This window comes from Polypterus senegalus, chromosome 10 (assembly GCF_016835505.1).
Source record: "Polypterus senegalus isolate Bchr_013 chromosome 10, ASM1683550v1, whole genome shotgun sequence".
Taxonomy (NCBI): domain Eukaryota; kingdom Metazoa; phylum Chordata; class Cladistia; order Polypteriformes; family Polypteridae; genus Polypterus; species Polypterus senegalus.
The window spans coordinates 148,894,191-148,920,905 of NC_053163.1; the positions used below are offsets into that span (position 1 = coordinate 148,894,191).

General features: G+C 39.2%; 1 long non-coding RNA gene across 2 annotated transcripts; it reads left to right on the forward strand.

Moving 5' to 3' along the window:
• The first annotated feature begins 297 nt into the window (after positions 1-297).
• Positions 298-12,884, forward strand: LOC120536294. 2 transcript variants are annotated; one of them, XR_005635095.1, is made up of 4 exons: positions 298-387; positions 3,448-3,570; positions 3,722-3,851; positions 12,815-12,884. It is a non-coding gene; the product is annotated as an uncharacterized LOC120536294 (long non-coding RNA). The 2 variants fall into 2 exon arrangements; XR_005635096.1 differs by lacking the exon at positions 298-387 and adding an exon at positions 3,124-3,183.
• Positions 12,885-26,715: the final 13,831 nt, after the last annotated feature.

Genomic DNA, 26,715 nt, shown 5'->3' on the forward strand with positions numbered 1-26,715 from the left:
AGCAATCCATTCTGTCAGAAATGTTTGTAGAAGCCACCTGCATGGCTAGAGGTTTGATTTTATACTCCTGTGACCATGAAAGTGATTGGAACACCTGACTTCAATGATTTGGAGGGGCGTCCCAATACCTTTGACAATATACAGTAGTGTAGCAAGAAGAGGACTTCTTCAATGATGTATCATTTTGAGCAAGCTTAACAATTGGCGCATGCGTATTGTGACTGTGACGTCACACATCAGAAAAGAAAGTGAACGAAAGCGGGATGCAGTTGTTTGTCTGCCATTTTGTTTGTGCGCGGCGAAGTTTACGGGCACTTCGCTGTAAGCGTTTGATTTCCTCTTTACAAATTTCATTTTCACGGACGCATCTACTGTTCTTCAGAAGAGGTTGATTTCTGTTTTTATATTCATCTAATATGTGAATTATATTTTCATAATTAATCGAATACCGAGTAACGGCGCAGACTGACGCGGATTGAATGATTGTTACCTAATGCGGGAGGAACGGACATTTTAAAATGTTTTTCTTCTTTCCATTGAGTGTATCCGAATGTTAATACTTCATTAAAAACACATATCTGTCTTAAATTTAGTTGAAAATTGGCAGGTGTGTCGTCGACAGGAAACTGGCTTGTTTTTGCTTATTTTCTGTCTTTTATTCACGTTCCTGATTTACGAATAAACGGCGTTTCTTTTTTTCGGGTCCACCCGTTGCGAATGAGCACCGCGCGACTATAAAAATGTGTTTGAATATGTTTATTAGAAATTCTAAGCATGCGCGATAATTCATTTTCGTACCGTTAGGACCGTAGTGTCATACTTTAGGTCGGCCTTGGACCTTTTTAACGCGGCCCACGTCCTCCGTATTCTACACATTTTACATACGGCCCACTGTGACCGTTCCGTTTTCTTAAAAGTCGCCTTTAGTATGCGTTTCGTTGTGTATAAATTCTGTCCATAAATGACAAATGCGTTTGGCATTCAAATGCCTCCCTGATGGTCGTCTCGTTTATGCACTGCCAGGCACACCGGCAGCCGTGAACTTGTAGTTAGAATGACAACAGGCTTTGTATAATGACCTAATTAAGAAAAAACTGAAAAGAAAGCGAGGCGCTCTACTACCATTGAAAAAAAAGTCTTAATAGGCTGCCGAAGTTCTCGCCGTCTAACGACAGAAATGTTAGGTCGACTTCACACTTGCCGCAGCATTCACTTTTAAAAGATGCATCGGAGTCCTTTTCATCATTGGCTTATTGCGGATTTCGGACACAGACAGAACACAGTCATTTATTTCCTTTACTTACGTTCTATTTTTGAGTATCGTGGACTGCCATTAGGAGTAATTTTACGGTTTGTTTATTTGCGGTTATAAGTCTTAAGAATACGAGGAATCGACATACTCCATAGCTGCAGTTCTTCCGGTTCAGTGCAGTGGTCAGCATGCACTTTACAACCTTAGCATTTCTTGAATTATATATTAAATATATGCATATTAAGCCTGCTTTTTAGTGTTATTACTAGGGGGGCTCCACTCACCAACCCCGGGTTTGATCCTTTAGAAATACAATTTAAAGTGTTTTTTTTTATGGGAATTGTTACATATGCATTATGTTCACTTTTCATTTTAAAACTTAAGTAAAAACAATATTTGGAATGAACTTTTCTTCAAGATCGCATTGAATTTTGATTTTTTGTTTGGTCTTACAGCGCGACCGTGCAACGTATAACTGGCCGTGATTGAATATCGTTTCTTTGTCTCATAATTAAACCGACTTTTTCAAATGTTTGTCCTTTTCATTTGTTACTTGCCATTGCAAAAGCTATTCTCACGGGAAACTAAACGTTTTAATACGAATGGCATATCAAGATCTCCTTTTTGTCCGAACATCGTTTTGAGTTCATTCAATAAAAATAAGACTTTCTGATAAAACAATCTACTTACGGAAGTGAGAATATCCAGAGCCGATGTAGCCGGTGACTTTGTTCTCAAGATGCTGCGGATTTCTGGCTATTGTGGATTGCAGGTCATTGTAAGAAATAAATGTGGCTGACCGATAGTTCTGGATATATTTCAGTATTAATTTGAAAAGTTAGTGAAAACTAAACTCCTAATCATATAACTTAGACTATATGTGTGTTCTTTTTGATTAAACATGTTATTTATTATTAACTTTTGAAAGCTGGTATTCTGTTTCTAAAATGGAACTAACAGTCAACCGAGTTTCACACCCGGCACTGGGAGAACATGCTTCTTTGTATTTTTTCCCTATATGTTTATATTATAGATGGTTTGGTTCTACTGAAATGTAATTTCAATCCTAGAAACTGTTATGCATGACTCTTAATGATCTTCACATGCCCATTGTGTATCATTTTAAAATCATTTTAATCTGCAGCCCTTCAAATGATGTAACTGGATCCCTAGAAGTGTACAGTAAAAGGAAAAAAAGATGAATGTCACTTGTTGCTTTTAAGTAGCTATTTTGGATGTATTTTATACTGCAAGTTTTATGTATGTAAACTATAAATGTTTTATGTCTATATTTTTATTTAAGTAATAATAACACATATTTGTTAATTAGATGAAGTGGTAAGGTTTGAAACAGGACATGAAATATGTGCTACAAATTTACACACCACCATAGTATATTACAATTTTTAATTAAAAAAAAAGTAATCAGGCTTCAAAACAAAGCACTTCTGCAATATCCTAAACTTTTAGCTTTCAATATACTGATAATTAAAAATATATATATATGTACTGTTTTAATTTTGTTTTGTTTTTCTGTAAATAACAAAGAGCAAACCGGGATTGTGCTTTATGCAATGATTTACATTTACATTTTAACCCTTATTTAAATTAAGTCTAACCTTTTAAAACCAAATTTTATCAATTATTTTTAAGTCTAGATTACAAAAGTAAAAGGGTGCACTTTTTGTGTTGCAGGATGACTGTAGAGAATAGCATTCAGTTTTTTGATATGGTAATAGTTTTACATTTTGAATATACATTTATTGATCTATTTTGTATAAACTCACATTATCATATTTTGCATTTTTTTATATTTAATAGTAATTACTAATCAATAGTAATTGAGGCATTCTTTGTTTGGTTTCAGGCTCTACATGAAATAAAGTGTTGTTGTAATAAACATGGAACTTGTATCAATATTGAGAACCAAAGTATGTTCAAGATTTTACATTTGTATTAAAGTTTAGTAAATAACTTACTCTGAAAATGGACAGCTAAAGCTTTCTTTTTAAGGTTTACCTTCTCAGCACATGCCTCATCACTTTTAATCCACATTCAACTATATTCAAATGAGTAATTATTTTAGCATTAAAAGTTTAAATCTCAATTATTGGCCCATTTGTACTTCTGTTGTGTCTTGTCCCTGACTTTGCTATTTCTCTAAATGGTTAATGCTCTTTTTTTTTCCTTTTCAGTTTTGTTGATGATCTCGTGTCTCATGAAACTGTACTAACCATGCTGACCCCCATCCTTAAAAAGGTGGCAAAGGGAATAAATGAATATTGTGTGATGATCAAGAGTGATTCAGAACTTCAATAGTAAGATGTCTTTAATCATGCCTTCCCAAATCCATATTAATAATTTTGCACCTTTTAATATCTCATTTGCATTATGCAACATTTAAATTTGGCTTATTGCAATTTGCATTTATGCACCATTCACTCATCCCTTATTCTTTCCTCTTTCCAGAATGATTAACAACCTCCAGCCAAGCAAAGAGATATTCGTACAGGTTTCAGCACAGTTCTTTAAAGACAACAAATTGAACTGGGGCCGCGTGGTGCCATTATTTTACTTTGCATGCAAGTTGGCAATAAAGGTTAGTCCTGAGTTAACTACTGTTCTCTTACTTTTTTTTGCATATTATAATGAATCTCATCTATCCAAGCAAACTATAGTATCCAGTTAAAGATAAAAAAAAAATTAAATGTATTTCTTAATTATTTTAAGAGATTTATGTAATTTTTCTTTTTGTTTTTTCCTTTTAAAAACCATTAAGCTTGTTGATAACAACCACAGTTTTGACCTCTCAGTTATTTTTAAAAAATAGGCTGAACTTCACATTTGGTGTTATTACCAAGATTTAGAAACGAACATGAAAATAATTACAGTATTTTAATTATAGTCCATCCATCCATTATCCAACCCGCTATATCCTAACTACAGGGTCACGGGGGTCTGCTGGAGCCAATTCCAGCCAACACAGGGTGCAAGGCAGGAAACAAACCCCGGGCAGGGCGCCAGGCCACCGCAGGGCACACACACACCAAGCACACAGCAGGGACAATTTAGAATTGCCAATGTACCTGACCTGCATGTCTTTTGACTGTGGGGGGAAACCCACGCAGACACGGTGAGAACAGACAAACTCCACGCAGGGATGACCCGGGAAGCAACCCAAGGTTTCCTTACTGCGAGGCAGGAGCGCTACCACTGTGCCGCCGTGCCGCCCTTTAATTATAGTATTTTTTATTTTTTAAAAATGAACCTGTTACTGTATCAGAATTATATATGTAAAAGAGTCTGAAAAAGTAAAGGCACAATGAACATTCGTTGAGAGATTCAAACTAAGGCTTTGGAATACTGAGAAAACAGGTTCCAGAAGAATTCAGAGCATACAATTACATAAAGTATTCAGTTGTTTAGTAGTATTTTACCTTTTTTTCAGCATGAAGAATTTTGATAACGGCATGGATGTTAATTGGGAAACTAGTGCAGTCTATCTTGTTGAAAAGTAGTGCATGTATTTTACAAGGAGCGCATGTTCTCATAAGCATAGATTTTCTAATTCATAGTCCGCTGCCAGCCCAGAAAAAGAAGCCTCCATATCATGTACCCAAGTACAAAGCAATCTAACAAAAAATAGCACTTAGCGTGACTTTGACTGCTGGCTTAACATTGCACAATCAAGCAGCTATAGAAAAAACACACACATCATCAACATTATAAAAAAAAAAAATTGCTAGCCTGATAGTTAAAACAGTAGTTGATCTGGGTTGAAATTTAAAAAGAAAAAAAAAAAAAGATATCTAAAAGCATTAAAGTCCATTGTTACTTAGCCTGTGTGCATGATGCAGACTTCATAAGCAGTCATGTTGTGCGGATGAGGGCGTCTGCGACTCCATACCTCTTGATTTTTGTGTCTGCGTGTTCCTGTGCACATTAACTGTGCATGCCCTCCAACCCCTGAGAGTTACATGACAATGGCCGAGAGCTACTCCTGTTTTCTAACGTTTATTCTCATAGCTTATTTCAACCCAAACAAACTGAATAAGCTTGTTTTGCCTGAACATTTACAAAATGTTGGTGTCCACAACTCACATTTTCCATTAAAACGTCACAAAAAATATTTAGTTCACCTGTAAGTGCATTTTGTATGTCTGTATGCATTTTCTAGTGTATCTCACACTATTGAATGCTGTCAAACAAAACAGTGCAATTCCAAATCCACAGATATGACTTATTCATTTGTCATTCTGTTCCATGTCACTGTTTCACTTTATTCACATGTCCAGTTGCATGTGTGATGTGTTTTTTAGTTAGTCAGAGGACAGGCACTGCGGTGTATGGTAGAGTGGTAGAGCCACTCAAGTTCACTCTTCTGGAGTCATTTAAATGTTCGTCTGACAGTCTTGTTCTGAACTTTGATTTCACGACAACCATGTCAGACTCACAGAGGTATGGAGATCCAGAAAGCAGACATTTTCAGAGCTGCTTGGTGAACATTCTTATAATTATCTGGCTTTACTAAGCTCCAGAAATGCTGAGAATGCTGTTGAGACTTAAACAGCACATTATTTTGAAGGTTTACTAATATATAAGATATAAAATCCAGTGTCTCTCTGTCCGCTTTTCACGAGAGAACTACTTAACGGATTTAGATCGGGTTTGTTTCTATAATTTGCCTGAACATTCCGGATGATTTTTGCGACTTCTCTCATTTCGCTATGTATCATAGTTCACTTGTGGTACCGATTTATTTGTGTGAATCTGAGAAACACGCAACGGGCCCCTGGGGAGTGGGGCTCTCCTCACTCACTCGCCAGCATCGGGGCGTGTGCCTTAACTCCACTTAGCTAGCGAACAAGAGAACAATTGAGTTAAACTTTGTTTCATATTTAAAATAAAGTGTTACTTAGGTCTTGATATGTTTGAGTCCGGATATTCTTGTTATGCCACATTGAAAAGATAGATTGCAATTCAGATTGTGGATCGTGATTTTGTGTTAAAAGGATTGTGATATGATTTTTTGGAAAGATCACCCACCCCTAATTTGACTAATCAAGTTTTATGTAGGATTCATTAACCCTTTGGCAAGCTACTTGGAAAGGGGAGACCCCAGCTCTACACAATTAAAACAGAGGTGTTTGAACAGAAGCTGAGTTAGGCCACCATTTTGAATACTAGTGTGCATGCATGGAACAATCTTGCAACTAAATAGTTCCACACACGTAAAATTGCAGTATAAACAATACTGGATTTATTCAGTTTGGTTCAGTTTTGGAGTATAAATAGGCCATTACCTTGAATATAATTTGAAATGCACTTATTTCAGCCTGAACACAGTGATTATCCCCACTATAAACGTTGTACATAATAGAGCTGTCAGATTGAACCTCACTGTGCGAATATAATTTTAACTTATTTGAAAAAGATCTCATTCAAAGGTAAAAGCAGACAGTTAATTGTAAAGGGTGTGCTGCTTTTTTTAGCTGTGTGCTTTGGCAGGTCTGTTTGTGCCCATCTTCCTTTTTGTAATTTGAATGGTTCGCTTGTTATTTTCATTAGTAAAACAGCTGCATGTCTTCACCATGTAGTCCGAACATTTTTTTCTCTCCCAGTGCTCAGCTTTTTCATTGACAGAGCAGTTTTTCTAAACACATCTCTAGTACTCTAAAAGCTCTGATTCATTCATTCACAGATACTGGACTCTTTTTGTATGCCAACACATTCTCATTAATGCAAGCCGCAAATAACTTTCGAGATGCTGATTTTCTTTTTATTATTATAACACTTTAAAATCTCCACTGTAATGAGCAGCTTCAGTGTCTGCAATGCACTGTAATAAGATCAACAGAGACCTTGTCTCACGATCCAGTAGTTTCTGGCTGAGATACATGATAGGGTGTTCAACACCATCGATGGTTTGGCTCAGCATGGCTCCAAGACCTGTCTGAATTGTCGGTCTGCAAAATAAAATACTGTATGAGGAAAAGTTAGGTGTAATTAATATAGGTGCTGATATGATGGCCTGTTTTAGGGCACGGAATTAGGCTTCTGACTTTTCATCTCCTATCACCACCCTCTCAGAGAAGTAAGGAACAAACCGGCGATGATACCCCGGTAACCTCAAGAAAGCATGGTCTTGATGCTCGGTTTTCGAACAAGGCCAATTCTTAATGGCATCAGCTTTGCCACATTGTGGTCGTACGGAACCTCTGCCCACCAATTATCCTATATATTTAGATTCAGTCAATCTAAAAAATGGCCAGTTCAAGTTTCCTTTTAAGGTTGGTCGGTCTCAATTGAAAGCATAGGCCTCATAACTTTTATTCCATATTCAACTATATTCACATAAGTAATTATTTTAGCATTGAAACTTTTAATCTGAAATTATTGACTCATTTGGCACTTCTATAATGTCTTGTACCTGACTTTGCTATTTCTCTAAATGGTTAGTGCTCATTTTCTTTATTTCCATTGGAGTTTTATTCATGATCGCGAGTATCACGAAACGGCACTGACTGTGTCCGATAGTGATCTCAGTTTTGTACAGCACATTGACCCCAACCATAAGAAAGTGGAAAAGAGACTAAATGAATATTGCAAGATGATCGCAAGCAACACAGAACTTCAGCAGTAAGGTGACTTTTTACTTCTGTCTTTAATCATGCCCTCCCAAACCCATTTTAATATTTTTGCATCTTTTATATCTTGCCTGCATCATTCAACAACATTTAAAATGTAGCCTATTGCAATTTGCATTTATTTATCTTTCGCTCATGCTTTACTTTTTTAGTTTTGCAGAAAGATCAACAGCTTAGCCATCCAACTAAGCAGAGGGGTATTCTTTCAGGTTGCAGCTCATATATTTTATGATGGGACATTGACCTTGGGCCACATGCTTGCGTTGTTTTATTTTGCATGCAAGTTGGCAATGAAGGTTAGCCCTGAGTTAACTATTACTCTCTTACTTTTTACATATTATAATGAATCTCATCTATTCAAGCAAACTATAGTATCCAGTTATAGATTAAAAAACAGCTATCCAATTTATTTCTAAATTAATTTAAGACACTATTGTCATTTTTCTTTTTGTTTCCTCCCTTCATAGCTGTCATACTCTTTGATAACAAGCATAGTTTTGACTGCTCAGTTATTTAACACTAGAATTACCAGAGCCTATGAAAAAACTCTTAGATCCAACCCACCTTAAATCTGTTCGCACCTCTTCGCCAGCGTCCTTTGTCCTGTAAATGTGCCGATAAAGACAAGCAGAAAGCAGCCAGGTATTCCATCCCCCCACCGACTTAGAACATGCACAAACTTCTCCCAGCTCATGCCTTGATTGATTATCTGGGAGTGAAGTGGAGTTTTAGAGTGGAAATAATAGATTGTTATTTGGAAAACACGCATTTCATGTGTGTTCCGTTTCTACAGTAATCTGTGTAAATACATTTTTAAAACAGAAACGTTTTTCATGTTTTAGTAGTAAACGACAAAATTTAGGCATAAACTGTATAATGTATGAAGCTTAAAGTCCATAGATCAAATAAACACTTTCACAGAAGGTTCAAAGAAAAGACAACAGCTTCCGGGGCATAGCAGTAAGATTTGCTGACTTGTAATCAAGAGTCCAAGGTTCGATCCCAACTCACTCCTATATTTGCTGTTTTCAGTAGTGAGCTGCTCTTATTGTTAATATTATACAGTACACACATACACTTGGTTTGCGTCTGTAACACACGGTGTTAATTTATAGGACTTGTAAAAGTTACCTTTTTTTTTTTTTTTTTCTTTTCAATTTTATTCTCTCTAAATCACGATCACGATCCATACTACCACCCCCACCCCAGGGATCCGACGCTGTTAGTTTTCATTTGAAACTGCGAATAACTGGAGATGTGAGTGGTGTTTTGAGACAATGGAACTGGACATTCTCTCATCTGGAGGGATAAAAGCTGACACACAGACGCTGGCGAATCTGCCTTCTTCATATCTCACCATCACTTGATATTTTTTTTTTTTTATTCAGTTTTATTGAGTGTTCCTGCTCACGCTGAATTAGTATGCACCTTATGGTTACTGATGTCAAAAAAAAACAGACATAGGTATATATGATATTTGGAATTATTCATTTTATGACCTGTATAGTAAATTTCAGAAAATATTGTGGCACAGATGCAATATTATTCATATTCATTAGCATAACATCTTGCGGTTTGTAATCAGTGACGTGTGTTTTTTTTTATTTCCCCAATCTTGCCAGTCCCCATATGTTGCTGTATGCTGTTTCTTTTGTACTCCAGGACATGCAGAGGACAGAATAGTACAGAGCAGTAAGTTCAGCGCTATATGCAATCATCAGATTCAAATGTTAATAGTTCACACACGCAAGGATCGTCCTTCCTACATTTACAACGTGTGTACCTGTTACAATGTACACACTTCTCTCTATGCTGTTGTTTCTATTACACACCTGAAAGAAAGAGACAATATATGTGAAAACATCATCGCACTAATGCAATATTATTTGAAAACAAACAGCGTCAGATCGGGTGTGAATTTATGCTGGAGCTGCTACTTAGAGTCAGATCAGGAGGGGCGGCGTGGGGTGACACTGACTAAGTTTACTTTCCTGGGGAAAGCGGCTGTCTGTAACAGAAGCTTGTCGATGTTGAATTCTCCTTTTCTTCTTCCATCGCCTTTTCTAGTAAGATGCAACAACGAAGTTCCTCTGCAAGCTGAGCCATGAACACTCATCTTTTCTCAATGGTCCCCGTGCATGCCTTGAACAGCACATGTGGATTGATCACTGCCGGCATGTTGTAGCACACAGCAACTGGCCACCTGCGTGTTCTTACGCCCCCTGAATAAGCTCCTGATCTGACTCTGATGTAAAAGAGGCTGACAAAAGTAAAGGCTTAATGAACATTCCCTGAGAGAAGCAAATTAAGACTTTGGAATATTAGAGAAAACAGGTTCCAGAAGATTTCAGGGTGTTAAACAGGGAATACAGTTACATAAAACATTCAGTTGTTTTGTAATGTTTTAACCTTTTAGTTCATTATGAACAATTTTGGTAACAGAGTGGATGTTAATTGGGAAACTAGTTGTAAGGCCATCTTGTTGAAGAGTCATCCATATATTTTACTTGGAGCTCATGTTCTCATAAAAATAGATTTTCTTACTTGTAGTCAGCTGCCAGCGCAGGGAAACAGACTTCTATATCATGTACTTAAGGGCAAAACAATCTGATAAAACAATAGCACTTAGCTTGACTTTGAATGCTGGCTTAACATTGCAACAACAACAACTTTCTATGGCACATTTTCATACAAATGATGAAGCTCAAAAGTGCTGTACATGATGAAAAAAGACAAAATAAATAAGAAAATAGAATTAGGGAACACTGACTAACATTGAATAAAAGTAAAATCCGATGGCCAGTGTGAACAGAAAAAACAAAAAAATTCCAGAGGGCTGGAGAAAAAAAAATCTGCAGGGGTTCCAAGGCTATGAGACCACCCATCCCCCTCTAGGCATTCTACCTAACATCAATGACCTCAATCAGTCCTCATTGTATTCAGGGTTCACATGGAAGAACTTGATGATGACAGTCATGTGGACTCCTGGCCTTTAATCCATCAATGTAGGGACATCGCAGTGCTTTGATTGGGTGTTTGGGGCGCAGATCACCACCACAGAAAACCGGAAAAAGAACAGCAGAGAAAGTAGGGGTTAGTATGGATTACGGAGCCACCAAGAATAATAATGATAACGAATTGAATATACAGAGCATCAGTATTAAACTAAAATGAAGCTATGAGAAAACCATGTTAATGTGTTTTTAGCGGTCAATCACAATCAAGCAGCTGTAGAAACAACACGCACTTCATCATCGGCATAATAAAAAAATAATTGCTGGACTGATAATTAAAAACAGTAGTTGATTTGGTTGAAATAAAAAAAATATATATATCTAAAAGCATTAAGGTCTGTTTGTGATTTGCCTGTCCACATGTAAGCGGTCATGTTGTACGGATGAGTGCGTCTGTGACTGCATACCTCCAGATTTTTCTGTCTGCAGGTTCCTGTGCGCATTGACTGCACTTGTGTTAGGACATCATTTTGAATACCAGGACACATACATGGAATAGTCCTGCATCTACATAATCCCGCACACACAGAGTTAAAAGTATGAACAAACAAGGTTCAAGACCACATCTATAGCTGTCTGCATCCGTTCAGTTTTGGAGTATAAATAGGCCTTTTACCTTGAATATGGTTTGAAATATGCTTGTTTAAGTGGGCAGGTAATTGTAAACAGCGTGCAGCCCCTTTTTTTATTTTGTGTTAGGACTAAACACAGCGATTTATACCTGCTATAAATGTTATACAAACTTGATAGAGCTGTCAGATGGAACTTCACTATGCAAATATAATTCTAACTTATTTTATAAAGATCTCTTTTAAAGGAAAAAGCAGACAGTTAATTAAAAAGAGAATGCAGAAAGAGGAAAAGACTATACCTTGTCTATGACTATGAAAGAAATTATATTCTATTCAAATTAAGCAAACACTAATATGAATTTAACTCAAAGCTTTAACTTTCTAAGATTGGCGCTTACATTTAGTTTTGTGTGAAGTGTTCCTCTGTAAAAAGGATATATTTAATTGTGGAGTATTCCTTCAACATTAAAAAAAATAATAACTTACTCCATGTTTATTGTAGTATTGGTGATAGAGAAATTTTTTATTTCACGTTTTCATGGAGAGCAGAAAAAAATATACTAGAATAGTCATCTATTGTAACCAGCACTATTTTTGGAACTGGAGTAATATTTCTACAGACTTATGAATGATGAGGACTAGAAAATCATCCTTATCAGTCCCAGAGACAAAGCAGGTCCACTGCTGTGTACTTCTAAGTTGGTGGCAGTAAATCTCTACTATAAATTACTCTTTTTTGATATTTGAGCTATTTTAAGTACTCAAAAAATTCATGACTTCTATTTGGAAACAGTTTTAATGCTTTTGTTAAATTTTTTTCCCCACTAGGGGAGACACTGAACTGTTTGTTCAACATATATTAAACATCTACACTGTTCCTCTGGTATTTTGATTAGGCTTTATTGCAGAAAACTCCAGAAATTATGGCATTTGTAATATCTTGGACCATCAACTACATCAGGGAGCATTTGTTCAATATGATCAGGGTGGTTGGGTGAGTGCTTATCACCAAGTCAATTATCTTTAAATTAATCATATGAGTAATAATTTAGCTCTGCCTGTACTGTGTATTCAGTGGAATAATGTCAAGAGAAAACCTGGACTTAAATTATGGAGTTTTACAAATATAAATTCATTTTTCCAAAAAAAAAAGAATGGGTATGCTCTTTTCTGATATTTTGAGCTTTTTAAAGTACTCAAGTACGTTTGACTTCTGTTTGAGAGCAGTTTCAATGCTTTTGTAATTATTTTTCCCCACTAGGGGAGACACTGAACTGTTTGTTCAACAAATATTAAATATCTACATTGTTTCTCTGGGATTTTGATTAGGGTTTACGGCAGAAAGCTCCAGATATGATGAGATCTATAATATCTTGGACAATCAGCTACATCAGGGAGCATTTGATCATAGGGATCAGGGTGGCTGGGTGAGTGCATATCACGAGACAATTCTCTTTAAATATCATTTGAGTAATAATTCAGCTCTTCCTTTGCATCCCCTCTTTCCTTACCTCAATTATTGCCCTTGTTTCTTTTTGTACAGGAGGGAATCCAATCATATTTTAATCAATCTACATTAGTGATGTGTCGGTCGCGAACAAAACAGCTCTTTGAAGTGAATGATCGGATCCATTTACGTGGCCTGCAATAAGTGCTTTTATTGCTGGAATAATAACAGTGGTGGTCATGCACCAACTGTCATGAAGGAGTTTAAGGTAAGCTACCACTTGCCCTGTCAGTGATTTTCAGCAGCAAATAAAACAATTTGCCTCTCTCATAGTTAGAAGGAAGCCTGCATCATGTTTTTTTCCCCAGCAGTCTTTACTTGGCTTTCATCTCCCTCCCTGCACATCCCTCAATTCTTTTAAGCCTTTTAATTTCATTAAGTGGTGGACATAATGTATGTTGGACTGCATGTTATAAAGAAGACCTCATTATAAGGGATAGTTTATCTTAGACATTTTCATATAACAAACTTTTGTAAAATATTTGAGTCGAACTGTGAATTGGTGTGATGCCATATTTTAGGAACTTTTTTTTATTTTCTTTAAGCAGCACCCTAAATCTCAGGCACAATTTCACAGACAAAAGTTTCAATATAAGTGAAAAGTTTATTAATAATAATACCTTACAAAAAGGCTTCAAAAGTGGCACACGACAGAGCAGTAGTTTCTTCACCTCCCAGATGAGCTTTGTCTGTCCTCCACACTCGACTCCACCTCGCCTGGATGAGGTCGAGCAGCTCCTTTTATCTTGGACCCAGGAGTGCTTCTAGTGACGAGACATATCCCAATGGAAGTACTTCTGGGTCATTTGGAAGTTCCCTAAAGTAGGCAGTGTAACCTCCCTGTAGCACCCACAGACCCCAGTAGGGTTACCTTGCTGTATTACAGTTCCCAACATTCCCTGCGGGTATCTGAATGGGTCCTGAAGCCCAGGGATGCTGCCATCTAACAGGTCAGGGGAGCATATAGCTTTAAAACGGAGCCTCCCCCGATGCGTTACAGTGGCCTCCCTGCTGGTTAAGGGAATGAGATCAATCGCAGCCAGGACGCCAGTCCATACACGCTGTCCTTGACAATATATATTGCATTACACACACGCAGAAACACACACATACTGTAAACTCTGCATGTTAAGTTCAGATGGCTTTTTTTTCACAACAGGTAAATTTTTGAATTAGTCTCTGTTCCTACAGATAAACACCTAGATAAGATGATTTAAGCTATCCATTACAACCAGACTGTCCATTCCTTTTTGCCTAGGTAAGGCCTCAAGTCCATGGAACACTGCCTACCAAAAAAATCCTTATCTTACGGTAAATTGTGTTATAAAATACTGTTTGAATTTGCTCTCTGCTATTTCAGGTATCCTGACACAAGGAAGTGAAGTACCTGGACAAGGCAAAAAGAATACCTGGGACAAGTTGAAAAGAGGACTTGTTGCCACATTAAAGTGTTCAATTTAAAACATTCAAATACTTTACATACAAATATAAGACATTTGTGTCAAAAGTTGCATTTCTGAAGTTAGTATATTATAGTATTTTATTCTATGAACTTTTAAAAGAACTTGCGAGGAGGCATCTTTTGGAGTTTTGCTTGATTTATATACTGTATGTCTTTCGCATGGATGCTTTTGGTTCTTATATTAACACAGACATTAAAAAAAAAATTTGAATAGCAAAGTAAATGCCTGGGTATTTGATTGATGTCATGCTATGTATTGAACCATGTTTCATGGATGTTGGGGGGACTGTGATGGATGGCCAGAACCATTACTCTTCTCGGACAGCAGCAGGGCGGAAGGAGAGAGAGACCATATTGGGGACGTTATTTTCCCCAAGATACTAGAGGGCAGCCCCCCTGGGTTGCCACAACACCACAGATTCTCGCAGGGTATGTCAGGAGTTGTAGTTTGGAGCAGCCCTGTTGGATTCCGTGAAAGTAACAAAGGAAGGGGGAGAGAGAAAGAAGAAAGGACTTTGTATTATGTCTTTGGTGCTTTGTACTGTGTTGTGAAGTGGGGAGTAAAAGAAAAACGCTTCCCCACGTAAATAAAGGTGCGCTATCAGGAAAGACTCGTGTCTCAGCCTGTCGGGGTTAGGGGGAACAGAACACCCCCTGGTGGTCCACAGGACATAGACATTAAACACAAAATAGTTACATTCTGCTACAAGCTGCCAACCATCCATTTTCTAGTGCTTATCCAGGTCTGGGTTGCGGAGGCAGTAGTCTGAGCAAAGATGTCCGGATGTCCTTTTTCCCTGCCAGTTCCTCCAACTGATCTGGGAAATACTGATAAATTCTCTCCAACTTGTTCTGGATCAGCCCTAAGGTCTCCTCCTGATAGGACATGCCCAAAGGACCTCCCCAGGGAGTCATCCAAGATGCATCCTAATTAGATGCCGAACCACCTCACTGGCTTTGCTCAATGCAGAGGTGCAGCGGCATTACAACGCGGTCCTTCTGAATGTTTGTGCTTGTGGGAATTAGTTCTTTCGTAATTGTGGCGTGTTACACAACCTGAATCTATATAGATATAACGTAAAAGACGATACCCCTCCCTAATGATATGATGTGGCAAGAAATCACGCAGGAGAAATAACTTAGCTTTGTTTAATGTCAGCTTACGCTGCATAACAGATGAAGGAAGCCAATGACAAAACCCAGTCTGGGAGTTGGGGCCCAAGGTTTTGAGTCTGTCAGTGTTGTTGGTGTAGTGGAAGGCATTTTCGGGATCAGATGACATGATCTTCCCATCCGTCCGTCGACTTCAAAGGTGGGCCGGGCAATGTTCCAAGGCTTTATTCTTTTTTTTTTTGTTTTTGTCATGTGCAGGTGCCTCCCTTAGGTGAACACACAGTTCCACGATGACTTAACAGATAGAAAATAGTACAGTAATCCCTCCTCGATCGCGTGGGTTGCATTCCAGAACCCCCTGCGATAGATGAAAATCCGCAAAGTAGAAACCATATGCTTATGTGGTTATTTTTATATATTTTAAGCCCTTGTAAACTCTCCCACACTGTTAACATTATTAGAGCCCTCTAGACTTGAAATAACACCCTTTAGTCAAAAGTTTAAACTGCTCCATGACAAGACAGAGATGACAGTTCTTTCTCACAATTAAAAGAATGCAAATATATCTTCTCTTCAAAGGAGTGCGCGCATCAGGAGTAGAGAATTTCAGAGAGAGAGAGAGAGAGCGCTCGCTAAGAAAAGTAAACAATCAAAAAAAGTCAATACGTGCTTTTGTGCTTTGAAGTATGCCGAAGCACCGCGATAAAGCGGCATTTTTTAGAGGAGCGTCCATATCTTCTAAGCAAACAGCCCCTCTGCTCACACCCCCTCCGTCAGGCAGAGAGAGATAGAGAAAAGCAAACAATCAAGCACCGCGCAGGAAGCATATCTTATATCATTGAGGAGTTTTAGTTAATATGTAATACATGTTCTGATTGGGTAGCTTCTAAGCCATCCGCCAATAGCGTCCCTTGTATGAAATCAACTGGGCAAACAAACTGAGGAAGCATGTACCATAAATTAAAGACCCATTGTCCCAGAAATCCATGAACCAGCGAAAAATCTGTGATATATATTTAGATATGCTTACATTTAAAATCCGCGATGGAGTGAAGCCGCGAAAGTGGAAGCTTGATATAGCGAGGGATTACTGTATACAGCATCTCTTAGTCTAACTGCATGTTTTCCATTTGTTCCAATCTGTCATTTGTCATACTTCTTGCCTACCAGTTCTATGTGGTGAACCCTTGTGCTTAATCTGGCTGTCAGCTGTGCATGTTAGCAGAAAAAAGTAGATTTATAAGATGGATTTGCCCCGAGACATATTAAACTTATGCTTACAGTGCTCGACACTGCTTGTATCCATTTTCTGTTTTATCAGACACTACCCAAAGCCCATGACCATAGATTCACCAGAAAATTGAGAACTTGGCCTTTTTTGCTCAACTCATCATCACAAATGACTGGTAGTGAGTGTCTGCTCCATTAACCTGCATGTCAATCTCTCACTCCCTTCCCCCCCACTCATGAACAAGACCCTGATTTCTGCTGCACACCACCCTAGTGTGCACCTGAGGTCACTGCCTGGCTAAGTCAGAAACACCACATTATGTGCAAGAAGCAGAGGTACAATCAGGAGGTCTCCAAACTGGATACCCCCACCCCTGAAAAATGAGCATAAGCATTGGATTGCAAGGAGTTCAAACCAAACTCTTGCTCTGGTTGTACAATAGTCTGCAATTTGGAAATACCTGTTGGGCATAATACTCCCTTGAACTTTCAAGAATAGGAGCTGATTAAGTAATTTATGATCAAGATGAAATCTGAGTTGTTTCTACCTGAATTCAAGGTTTGACAAACAGACATTTCTTCCTAGGACTCTGGTACGACTCTTCTCTAAGAAAATACACAGTCTGGTCCCCTTTCCTAAAGATGGGGTCCACTACCCCAGTTTTCCAATATAGAGGCACTGACTCTGGTTCCTCCAAGTAAAGTATGTCCTCAAGGCGCTTCTTCCACTGCCTGAAACTATCCCTAGATGAGGTCAGCAGCACTCCATCCCTGTTATAAATAGCATGGGTGAAGCACTGCTTTCCCTCCTCAGTCGCCTGTTTGCCACAATCTCTTTGCAGCAAACAAAGTCATTTTCAATGGCCTTGCAGAACTTCTCCCGCATCTCAGTTTTTGCCTCTGCAGCTGTCATTGCTGCACTCCGCTTTGTCTGTCAGTACCTATCAGCTGCCTCCAAAGGTCCACCCAAGCTTTAAAGGCCTCCTCCTTCAGGCTGATGGCTCCATTTACTGCTGGTGTCTGCCACTGGATTCAAGGACTGCCACCATGGCAGGCACCAATGACTTTACAACTGCAGGTCTGTGCAGACACCTCAGTGATGGACACATGGAACATAGTCCATTTGGGTTGAATGCCCTCAAAGAGAAATTTGTCTGATGGGGTGAGTTAAAGATCGCTAACAGATGCCATTTAACACAACATGTTGGTGATGTAGTGAGATTAATCTGTTACAATTAAGCTTTGAAGAAAAATGGAAATTGCCATAATTTAAATGATTCATGAAATTGAGCAAAATATCCTACATCCTACAGAGAAACATATATAGTAGTAGGCTTAGTAAAGTTAGTAAAGGGCTAAAAAATATGTCTTAAATTACTTAAATTGGATATACTGTGCCTCGCAGTTAGGAGACCCGAGTTTGCTTCCCGGGTCCACCCTGCATGGAGTTTGCATGTTCTCCCTGTGTCTGCATCGGTTTTTACCCCCACAGTCCACAGACATGCTGGTTAGGTGCATTGGCGATTCTAAATTGTCCCTAGTGTGTGGGGGTGTGTGTGTGTGCCCAGTGGTGGGCTGGTGCCCTGCTCCCTGTGTTGACTGGGTTTGACTCTAGCAGACCCCCATGACCCTTTAGTTAGGATGTAGCGGGTTGGATAATGAATGGATGGATGGGTATACTATACAGTGTACTCTACTTTTGGAGCAAATGGTTCTTTGTAATTCTCCATTCAGGCCGCTGGCTGGGAGGTTTGACTGATAAAGTTAACTCTTCACATGAGGCAGAACAATGGTGGGTGATGTGGTATAAATACTATACAGTAATAGGTATTTGCATTAAATAATAAGATTACATTGGTGTTATAACACAGTGTAACATTTTAATCACAGACCCTTAAGATGAAGAACAGGCCAATAGGGAAAAGACATTACAGACAGCAAGCTGTGGTAGGAAACAGAATGGCTGCTAACGCAGCAAACTGAAGTGGCAAAAACATAAGGGCCTGCAGTTCTACAACAGGAGACTGATTTATTATGTTTTAGTTTTAATTGGCTGGACACGAATAATGGCAAAAGAAAAAATTTAGACTTGGCAATGTCTGAAAATCATGTCACTACAAAGTGATTCAGTAGGCGCAGTTCAATTACTCCTGTAAATTACCTTAATGTGAGGTTGGGTTAAAGGTCTCTTTGAAACATCTGACCTGTGAACATGCTATTTATAGTATGTGGGAGAGATGACTTTGGTAACACTTGAGGGGATATACAGCTGTGCTTGAAAGTTTGTGAACCCTTTAGAATTTTCTATATTTCTGCATAAATATGACCTAAAACATCATCAGATTTTCACTCAAGTCTTAAAAGTAGATAAAGAGAAACCAGTTCAACAAATGAGACAAAAATATTATACTTGGTCATTTATTTATTGTGGAAAATGATCGAATATTACATATTTGTGAGTGGCAAAAGTATGTGAACCTCTAGGATGATCAGTTAATTTGAAGGTGAAATTCGAGTCCGGCATTTTCAATCAATGGGATGACAATCAGCTGTGAGTGGGCACCCTGTGTTATTTAAAGAACAGGATCTATCAAAGTCTGCTCTTCACAACACATGTTTGTGGAAGTGTATCATGGCACGAACAAAGGAGTTTTTTGAGGACCTCACAAAAAGAGTTGTTGATGCTCATCAGGCTGTAAAAGGTTACAAAACCATCTCTAAAGAGTTTGGACTCCACCAATCCACAGTCAGACAGATTGTTTACAAATGGAGGAAATTCAAGACCATTGTTACCCTCCCCAGGAGTGCTCGACCAACAAAGATCACTCCAAGAGCAAGGCGTGTAATAGTCAGCAAGGTCACAAAGGACCCCAGGGTAACTCTTAAGCAACTGAAGGCCTCTCTCACATTGGCTAATGTTCATGTTCATGAGTCCACCATCAGGAGAACACTGAACAACAATGGTGTGCATGGCAGGGTTGCAAGGAGAAAGCCACTGCTCTCCAAAAAAAAACATTGCTGCTCGTCTGCAGTTTGCTAAAGATCACGTGGGCAAACCAGAAGGCTATTGGAAGAATGTTTTGTGGACGGATGAGACCAAAATAGAACTTCCTGGTTTAAATGAAAAGCGTTAAGTTTGGAGAAAGGAAAACACTGCATTCCAGCATAAGAACCTTATCCCATCTGTGAAACATGGTGGTGGTAGTATCATGGTTTGGGCCTGTTTGGCTGCATCTGGGCCATGATGGCTTGCCTTCATTGATGGAACAATGAATTCTGAATTATATCAGAGAATTCTAAAGGAAAATGTCAGGACATCTGTCCATGAACTGAATCTCAGGAGAAGGTGGGTCATGCAGCAAGACAACGACCCTAAGCACACAAGTCGTTCTACCAAAGAATGGTTAAAGAAGAATAAAGTGAATGTTTTGGAATGGCCAAGTCGATGTCCTGACCTTAATCCAATCGAAATGTTGTGGAAGGACCTGAAGAGATGTGAGATGTGAGGAAACCCACCAACATCCCAGAGTTGAAGCTGTTCTGTACGGAGGAATGGGCGAAAATTTCTCCAAGCCGGTGTGCAGGAATGAGCAAAAGTTACCGGAAACGTTTAGTTGAAGTTATTGGGGGTCACACCAGATACTGAAAGCAAAGGTTCACATCCTTTTGCCACTCACAAATATGTAATAGTCGATCATTTTCCTTAATAAATAAATGACCAAGTATAATATTTTTGTCTCATTTGTTTAACTGGTTTCTCTTTATCTACTTTTAGGACTTGAGTGAAACTCTGATGATGTTTTAGGTCATATTTATGCAGAAATATAGAAAATTCTAAAGGGTTCACAAACTTTGAAGCACAACTGTACTTTTTTTTTGTTTTTGCATGTTCAATCTTATGTCAGAATGATAAGAAGGCATTTAAAAAGGACTTTGAAAAAGTGAGATCTGCAGAATCAGTCAATGCAGCAGTGGACAATGGCGACCTAGTATATATCACACAGGTACCCCCTGCTCACATTCCAGACAAAGACAAGTACAGTGGAACCTCGGTTTGCGAGTATAATTCGTTCCAGAAACGTGTTCACAATCCAAAGCACTCATATATCAAAGCGAATTTCCCCCTAAGAAATAATGGAAACTCAGATGATTCGTTCCACAACCCAAAACTATTCATATAAAAATGATTAATACAAAATATAAAGTAAAAATACATAAAACAACCTGCACTTTACCTTTGAAAAGAGTCATGGCTAGTGTGAGTGAGTTTCTAAACTCTTGTGGGATTCCACCCAACGGGACAACAACAACAACAACATTTATTTACTATATATGGCACATTTTCATACAAACAGTAGCTCAAAGTGCTTTACATAATAAAGAATAGAAAAATAAAAGACACAGTAAGAACGACACTCAGAAGAGCGTCCCGAAGCAACCGCAGGCTCCCAGCGCTGTAGCAGTTCGCCATAAAAGCGAATCCGAAAAGATTGCGGACATGTTATAAGCGCCTGCTGTTGATGGGTGGAACAAGGAACATTATAAATGTGCAGGGCATAGTATTACTTGGCCACTAATCTGGGCATGACCCTGCCCGACTGCTGTGTCTGTGCATCTGTGCATATTTAGTGGCAGATCCCGCTACAATAAATAAATGTGCTGTTCTTATTTCAAGTTGAATAAAGATGGTGTCGCTAAAGTACTGAGACACAGCTTCGTGTTTTGGGGTGCAAGACAGGGACTCACACGCTACAACACACACATACACACACACACACGCGCTCGCAATGCTATAGTAAACAGTAAACGCTCGTACGGATGTTGACTATATGAATGAGGCACGCCGACTTAGGATTACCCACAATCCTGCAGCGAGAGAGAGAGAAGAACCATCAGCTCAGTTGTGATCATGTGATGCTCTTGGGACAAAGCGTATACGTACTACTCGTATTGCAAGACCTCGCTTGTTTACCAAGTCAAAATTTATTAAAAATTTTAGCTTGTCTTGCAAAACACTCGCAAACCAAGTTACTCGCAATCCAAGGTTCCACTGTACTTGTTACATTCAGATCTTGGGGGTGGAGGTTGGGGACGTGACCATATCACAGAGAATTAAATGAATTTAATAAATTTGCATGAATTTAGTGAAAAGATCTCAGATTGTCTCTCATGTGGAATGCTATGTCAATGAGCACGTGTTGTGGTGGACAGCCAGGGTCCTTGCCCGGCCAGGATGCTACTTTGCCGAGAGGACCGGCAGAGCATGCTTCGGCAGCACCGTACCTCCCCTGGGATGCTAGATGGCTGCCCCCATGAATTGCAACAGTGCCTTGGATTCCCGCAGGCCTTCATGGACGATCCTTTCAAAACACTCGGAAGTGCTGCCGCAAGTAGGTCATCAAGTACCTGTTGCACTTCCAGGTAACATATAAAAGGAGCTTGCAGACAGTACTCGGGGAGCCAGAGTCAGGTGGAAGGTGGACGAAGCTTGCTGAGGAGGAGTGGAGGAAAAAAAAAGAGAATATTGTGTTTAAGGTGTGCTGTTTGTGCTTAGTGGGACTGTGTTGTGCCAGTGGGAAACGGGTAAGGTGTTTCCTACGAGGTGAAGAAAAATACAATAAAAACATTTGTATTTTATCATTTGTGTGCTTCCTGCATCTGTCTGTGTCGGGTTGGGTGGCTGGCATGACCCCTACTGGTTCTGTCACAGTGTGTGGGGTGGGAATGGGAAGGTTGGTGTGCAGGAGTTAAAATCTACAGAAGATTATGGCAGAATTAAATGCCTTACATGCATAGGCATTGCAATGTAGTTAACACCTTGGATTGCATTTCATTTTGGCACAATTTTATTGTGTCATAATTAAAAACCTATCAATGAAATGATGAATTGCTTTTCACTATGTCAGTTTACAATGCAATACAAAGGCATATTCCATTTTAATTCATGTTCATAGGTTGCATGTGTCAAAGTTAGATTCATGAAGCCTTCAATTTGCCACGCAAGTGAAGCCATCTGGTACCACCTAACAGCTGTTGAGGGCAATCCTTATATACACAGTTAATTATGAAAAATACATGATTAGTTTAATTTCTCATGTCCTTGCAAGTTACTGATAAACAGACCCTTCAGAGTCAAAATTCTACTATTCTAGATTATACGTGTTCTCTTATCTATACTTAACCTTGCATAGAAGTAGCAGTGGGACTGGGTTACAGATCAAGTGCCTTTTATTCAAATGCCTTCTAGGAGTTCTAATGGCAAAGGCTAATAGTTAACGAGTAAAGCTAACAAGGATTAAGATAATAAGAATGAAGTCATTTAATATAATCAATATATAATCAAATAGTGAATCATATTTAGCAGTAAATATCATATTTAAAAGCAAAACAAGCGTATTGCATCTCGCTTAGCGGCTGCTCCAAGTGTATTGCATTTTGATTCACAAATCACAGGATAATCGTGTCAAACTGAACGGAATCAAATGACCAATCAACATCAAAAGATGCGTCAAGGTGTGTTGCACTTCTAAACATTTCTGTTTTCTTTTTAAGCACATGTGTCTTCACTGCGGAGTGATTAACTAAAATGATGTGTGGTTTGTTGAGTCTTGCTGAAGCTTACTCTTATGTTAAGTTGCCCAAAGTTGTTTTCTTTTCATATACAGTACTAGCTGTCCCCCGTAGCTCCGCCTGCAATGTAGTGAAACAGGACAAACTTTAAAAACCAATTTAAAAAAAAATGTAATTTGTATTGAGAGGAATTTATATTGATAGCTTTCCTATCTGAGGGCCTCTTGATATACAATATTTTTGGTTTTGCCGTGATATCTCTGGCAATCAGCAGCTACCCACTAAAACACACGTAGCTCTCTCTATCAAAAACGTCAAATGTTACTCCTTAACAGTCTCTAGATGATAATGTCTGCTGAACAAACAGGTACCGCTAGCTAATCAGAGGCAAAGTACCGTATTTACTTGTGTACCACGCGCCCTTGTGTAAGACGCGCACCCTAATTTTTACAAAGAAAATCATGAAAAAAGTTTTGCCCCGTGAACGACGCGCGTTGTGATTGTATAGGAAGCATTTAGAGAGAAAGCGAGCACTGTTGAGCGAGTGCGCGAGTGAGAGAGCGACAGAGAGAGCGCAGGTGCACGAGCGAGAGAGAGAGCGCGAGTGGGCGAGCAAGCAAGCGATAGAGAGAGCAGAAGAAGTTTCCTGATGTATGACGCGCACATTTCCTCGTGTATGACCCGCACCTGATTTTCTAATGCTAATTTTCGTGAAAAAATGTGCGCGTGGTACACGGGTAAATACGGTAATGCACTCCAACACGTGGTGAGAGGTAGAGCAACTCGAATGGAGGCTGGCTTGTTAGTGAGGAGGGCCCTGCCCCCCGCCCGGCTCCCTACTCCTGAGGTCCCGCTTCCCCCTCCCCTCAGCCCACAGCCTCTCTCTCGGATTTGCACGAATAAATAACTGCTGCAAACGAACTAGGATACTTAGTGTGATGTGAGAAGTCACAAAATCAACCGGAATGTTCAAGCAAATTCAAGAAAAAACCCAATCTAAATCTGTGAAGTAGTTCTCTCGTGAAAGCGGATAGACATACAGACAGACAGACGTTGGATTTTATACTGTATATATAGAGATGTTAATTTAAGCAGCCCCCAGTTGATGATCTACATAATTGTATGCTGCAGCTCTTAGAGCATTAGTTCTTCAGTATATTCCAAGGGTGTTACAGTAGCAGTTGGAAATTCATCTCCTGTTGCTGTTACTGTTACATTGGAGTGTTTGCTTAAATCAGTCGACACAGAACAGAATTAAATCATCTTTTGCATCACCAGCTTCCACCTGTTCAATAAGATGTCAGATCCCCTTCCTTATCAACCCGCCGTTCGCTATCGTCAGTGCGGGGAGAACACACTTGTGATTGGAATGCCTCTTACCCCAACTCTTGACACCCCTTGCCCCATCTTTTGATGCTGATTGGTCATTTGCTTACAGTTTTGGCATAGTTGGCACGTGGTTGATAACAGAAGTGAGAAATACACTCTGAGCAGTGAAAAGCATTATGTGAGCTTTTGGTTATGACACACAATCTATGGACATGAATTAAAACTCAATACGCTTTTGTATAGCAGCCTTTCTCAACTGCTTCCTGTAGGGCACGATTGAGTCGGTATGAGAGAAAAGTGGAGAAAAAAACGGATAATCGAGATAAAGGCCAATCAGGGAGAGAGAGAGAGTGAGAGATCAGGTGTAAGTGAGCACACGGAAGGTGGGAAAGGCAGACAGCCTGGAGGAACAACAACAACAACATTTATTTCTAGAGCGCGTTTTCATACAAATGATGTAGCTCAAAGTGCTTTACAAGATGTAAAAGGAAAAAAGAAAAATATAAAAATAAAATTAGACAATAAGTAACAAAGAATAAAGTAAGGTCCGATGGCCAGGAGGAGAGAAAAAAACAAAACAAAAAAAAAAACTTTAGAAGACTGGAGAAAAAAAAAAAGAAACAAATCTTTAGGGTTTCCAAGGCCATGAGACCACCCAACCCTCTCTGGGCATCCTACCTAACATCAATGATCTCAATCAGTCCTGATGGCTTTCAGGCTTCACATGGAAGAATTAGATAATGATGATGGTCATGTGGATCTCTGGCCTTCAATCCATCAATGTAGGGACTGCACTGTGCCCTGATCAGGTGGTGGGGGCCGCAGAGCGACACCACAAAAAACTGAAAAAAGAACAGCAGAGAAAGTAGGGGTGAGTACAAATTGTGGAGCCATGATAAAAATGATAATTCAATGCATATACAGAATATCAGGGTTACGCTAAAATGAAGCTATGAAAAAGCCATGTTAAACTCAGGGGTTTTTATCACTTTTTTAAAGTGCTCCTCCTTACATTTAAAACTGGTGTCAGATCTGGCTGAAAAGAGCTTTCTTTTAGCCCTGAGACGATTCATAGCCAGAAGAGGACTGTACAAGGTTAATTTATTCAAATATTGCCAAGACATTTAACTCTTTCAGCGCTGATGTTGACTTTTGTCAAAAGGAGCAGTTGACAATGGTAATCAAATTGTAAACTGTGACAAAACCAACTGTTATGTTTTAGTTGGACTCTCTTTGCAAAAAGGAAAGTTAGCTTAATTGGTTTGATTGATTTCCTGCGCTCATGTGAGTTGTAAGGTGCAAGCAACGGCAAAAATGGCACTGACATAATGGCGAGAGATCAAAGCGAATGCGTAAAGCAAAATACTCTGTGGACGAAGTTTTGCCTATTCTCTCTGAACTAGACTAAGACTTGTCAGACTCCGATTTTGATACAAGTGATCGAAAACGAATGTGAAGTTCCAGCTTCAGCTGACTGGTCCCCAGCTAATTGTGGTGCTGAAGAGGTTCATGTAGCTGACATGCCTATGGCAATGTTCGCCAGGAGGACTGCCACTTAACAATTATAAGAGGTAGAAACAAGATTGCAATGCACAGCAACCAGTGAAGACAGCCTGGCAGCAAGCCTGACGCACATTCTTGGCAAACTGGCAGCCACAGCATGCAGCAACAGATGTTTTATGTTGATTTCTGTGTGAAACCATTGCTTTTCAGAAACAATGTTTTTTGGGAAAAATATTCAGCCCTCAAAGAGTTAAGAAGGCCAACGAAGACTTCAAGGAATACTTGGAAATCTATGAAGGAACCTGATTTAAGGGAGTTCTTTTCAGAGAAGGGCATCACCTGAAGGTTCATCGTGGATTGAACTGCATGGTGGGATGGGTTCTGGGAGAGACTTGTATGATCTGTGAAGTCCTGTCTAAAAAGAGTGCTGGGCAAGGCTTTGTTAAGCTTTGAGGAGTTACTGTATGTACACTGCTGACAGAGGTAGAAGCTGTGCTGAATTCTGGGCCTTTCACC